Here is a 4,314-nt window from a genome sequence, read left to right on the forward strand (position 1 = left end):
ACTTTTTTTCATTAATATTTAATATTTTGCTTAATATAATAACATCATGTTTCCGTAACAATTGTTTTATATTTGTGTTTTAAAAATAAATAAATTATGATTTAATTAAAATTTATTTTTTATATAATTAGTATGCACATTTATTTTTAAAATGTAATAAAGCTATTCACGTTTATAACAATTGTATTTTTTTAATTAATTTTTTCATATATTTGAAAACATAATCTATAAATTTGTATTATTTAATATTTGAAACAATTGAAATTGTTACCGTTTATAACAATAATATTTTTTCTGTATATATAAATAATATAATCAAATAGTATTTTTTCAATATTTGAATCAATAATGCATTTTATTCCAAAATAAATATTATTTTGTTTAATAATATACCTCTTATTTATATTTTATAATTTATTTTAATTGAAAATTTATAATTTCATTACATTATTCAATAGATAAAGTAGAGTAGATCAATATTATTATGTTAGGCAATGTCAATCGATGTACATGCAGACACATTATTTCCATAAAATAAATAAGTTGGAAATCATACGAAAGAAAATAAGAAACAACAATTAATCTTAGAATTATATAAATTTGATGAAAAATAATTTTATTTTAGAAAAATTATGGTTATTAATAAGATATTAATTTTATATTTTTATTTAAAATAATAATAAAAATATTAAAAAATTACTAAAGTCACATCAATGGGTTTCGCAAGTTGTAAAATTCAAACCCAATATCAGACCCAAAACTATATGGATTGGATTTGGTATATTCGTGAATGAATAAGTTTGAGTAATTTATGGATTGATTTGATTTTGATTAGGTTTGTGGATCGATCCGCGTCCATAAACACCTATAATAAGAGGGAACTGAAAAAATTAAAATAAATTGATATATTAAATAAAAGAAACATGCATAAAGGATGCCACGAAGAAAGTACAGAAACACAGACAGTAAATCAAAAGCAAAAACCCCACAAACTAACACCCAAAAACACCAATACAAACTCAAAATAACTCAAATCCAGAATCTCCACAAAACAACCTACACACAAAAAACTAAAACTGGGCAAACTGAACCGGATTAACTTCCACAAAATAGCAAAACTGTCACAAGAAATTGAGAAATCAAACCAGCAACAGAAAAATAGCAGATGATGGCGGAACTCCGCAGCAACCTGCACCTTAACAATCACTTGTGGGGGTCTTGTTGTGCCAAGTTATAAAGACATCTATACATAACCACCATACCCTGTAATAAGAACATGATTACTATAAACAAACAATTATAAACATATACAATTTATTGATGCTTAGAAAATAGTGAAAATCTATTTACCAAGATAAAATACAAAATACAAACAATAATCAAATGTATAAATGCAGAGAAAACCAGAAGAAAGACCTTACCAAGCTTTCTTGAAGCTGATGAGCTTTTCATATTCTGAAAAAATGAAAATCATTGATTATGGAATAGGTTTTGGAGAAGAGAATCACTACATATCAGAAACATTGATGAGAGAATATTTAATTGACATGATTGACATTATATTGGTCTGAAATCTTTCCAAAGGTTTCTGAAGAACCCTATAAAAAAAATAAGGTATGGAAATCATTATTCAGATTTGAAATGCTAAATAAAATCAGATTTAGAGTTTTTTTTACCTGATTAATTGAAAAATAATATATGGGTGTTGATTATATGCAATCAGAATATTACAAATTTTTGTATATTTATTTTTTTCTAAATTAAAAAATTATTTCTAACATCCTATAACATAAACATGCATTATTGAAGATTAAAACATAGTCAAAATAACTTTTATTTTTAAAATTATATTTTAAAAATAATTTTTATAAAAAATTATTTAGTTTTAAAGTTAAGTGATTTTTTAAAACTTTAATATTAAATTTATTTTTTTAATAAAATGATAGAAGATCTAAAATAAAATTTTAAGAATAACTATTTAAACTAAATTTTTATTTGAAATTTTTTTAAAAAGTTTTTTTATAATTTTTTTACATAAAATTATATTATACAAAAAAATCATTTTAAAAAAAAGCAAAATAAACGGGCCATAATTTGATATTTTGTAAATTTGATGTCTTAAATTATCAGATAATTTCTTTTAACGGCTTTTATCAATTATTTTCGTCATTGTAGAATGAGCAAAGATAGCAGTTTAAGAACTTTCCCGATTTAGATAAAAGTTTTATTTTTTTATAAAGAATTTTCTTAATTTACCTTATATGTTATTTAGGTATTACGTGAAAATACTTAAATACACACCGATTCCGGAGATGTATCTCCAGACACACCCACATCTCATTTAATGTTAAAATATACTGGAGATGCATTTTCGAACTTATTGCGGAGATGCATCTCCGGAATATTTTGAAGCTTATATCGTATCAAAATCCTTCTTCTTCCTCATTTCTGATATTTCTCAAAACCTCTTTAAACTCTCTTAAATTTTTTCTTATCACCAAATCCAAAATCAAACAACTAAGCTTCATAGGATCTTCAATCAACATCAGAAACATCATCCAACACTGAAGCAAACTGAAAAATTGTAAGTTTCTTTATGTTTTGAAAAGTTTGAGTTTTTGTGTAAATGAATAGAAATTGATGATTAAAGTTAGAAACGAGTAGAAATTGCATGAATGATAGTTTAGGCATATTGTAAAACATGTTTGTTGGCTGGAAATGATGATTAAAAGAATATTTTTTGTGCTTGCATGTGTCCATTGACGTCATTGACGCATCTGCCGACTTGTAGAAAATTCCGGAGATGCATCTCCAGAATTTTTCAACTTTTAAGTTTTCCAGTTACCAGAGATGCATCTTCGAAGTTTTCTCAATTTTATTTTTTTATTTTCTTGCTTCTAGTGTTGTTTGCTTTCACTAATTGTATGATTTACTTTGACTTACATACATTATGGATGATAGACACGATATGATGAGGCACGAAAGGGTTGCACATCATGCATTAGTGCGGCGGGAGAAGAGTCAGGTTTCAGAGGCTCCTATTTCCTCTGGCCATGCAGAGGCATCTGTTTCTGGGCCTCGTGCTTCTCCTTATGCTTCTCCATCTTCTTCTTTCCGTAGTAGACGAGGTTCACCTACCGACACATCACTCCATCCATCCTCCCACAGGTGCCAAGTTTCACCTATTTAGGTGCCAGAGGTACATGAATCACCGGTGGTACTGGAGGCACCTCCTACTGCTGATACTGCTAATGCTTCTAAGCCAGTGCCACCTCTTACTACTGATGCTGCTGAGTTAGTTCCACCTCCGGATGGTGAGGCTGCTGAGCCAGAGGCATTTGGAGGAGGCCCTGTAGAGTTGCCACTATTGCCTATGTATCCAGACCATACTTCCATACATATATGGGACAAAGAGGTATAATTAGTTTGTTTCATTCATTTTAATTTACGTTTATTTTAATTGATAAGTTTCTGACATTGATTTTTATTTTCTGCAGGACCGTGATCCTTTGAAGTTTATTAACCACATGCGAAATATTACTGGCTTGCCTCAGCCGAATGAAGATTGGTTTCAGGCAGCTTTGTCCCTATCTAGGATGGAGGACTTATGCATGACCGATTATATTGTGGTTAACCACGAGATGCTTAATGCATTCGTGGAGAGATGACACTCAGAGACCTCATCATTTCACCTCCCACTTAGTGAGATGTCTATCACACTCGATGATGTGTCGTGTTTGCTACATCTTCCAATCAGGGGGAGACTTCTAGATCATGGGAGAATTACCAAAGACGAGGCACTCAAGATGATGGTAGACTATTTGGGGGATGAACTAATGGAGGCAAATGAGGAGTTGGATAGAACCAAGGGGCTCATGCTAGGTTCAAATACCTGAAAAAAGGTATATATAGATGTGCTCTAGAGCACATCAGGACACAAGTGATGACGAGTAGGTGGGGCTCCACAGAGTGTATAATATGAGAGCATACCTGTTATATTTGGTTGACATTATGATTTTTATAGACAAAAGTGCCACTTATATAGATGCCATCTACCTACGGTACTTCAAGGATTTTGAGCGGATCCATGAGTACAACTGGGGACTGATTGTTTGGTCTACTTGTACTTGAAGTTATCAGAGGGCTGTAGGTGGAAGATGAAGCAAGTCAGAGGCAACATAACACTATTGGCGATAATATTTATTAGTCTTTTAATCTTTCTATGTCATTTTCATTTCATCTTCACAATGCCATTACTTATGATTCGTGTGTGCCAAACTTTTCAGGCTTGAATCCTTCTGCACTTCTCGCACA

General features: G+C 30.3%; 1 long non-coding RNA gene across 1 annotated transcript; it reads right to left on the bottom strand.

The window, feature by feature from the left end:
• Positions 1 to 888: 888 nt before the first annotated feature.
• LOC127096972 (uncharacterized) lies at positions 889 to 1,588 on the bottom strand. The gene is made up of 2 exons (XR_007792886.1): positions 1,422 to 1,588; positions 889 to 1,263 (listed from the first exon to the last, which is right to left on the bottom strand). It is a non-coding gene; the product is annotated as an uncharacterized LOC127096972 (long non-coding RNA).
• Between the last annotated feature and the right edge of the window lie 2,726 nt (positions 1,589 to 4,314).

The sequence above is a fragment of the Lathyrus oleraceus genome, chromosome 6 (genome assembly GCF_024323335.1).
Source record: "Lathyrus oleraceus cultivar Zhongwan6 chromosome 6, CAAS_Psat_ZW6_1.0, whole genome shotgun sequence".
In the NCBI taxonomy this organism is placed as follows: domain Eukaryota; kingdom Viridiplantae; phylum Streptophyta; class Magnoliopsida; order Fabales; family Fabaceae; genus Lathyrus; species Lathyrus oleraceus.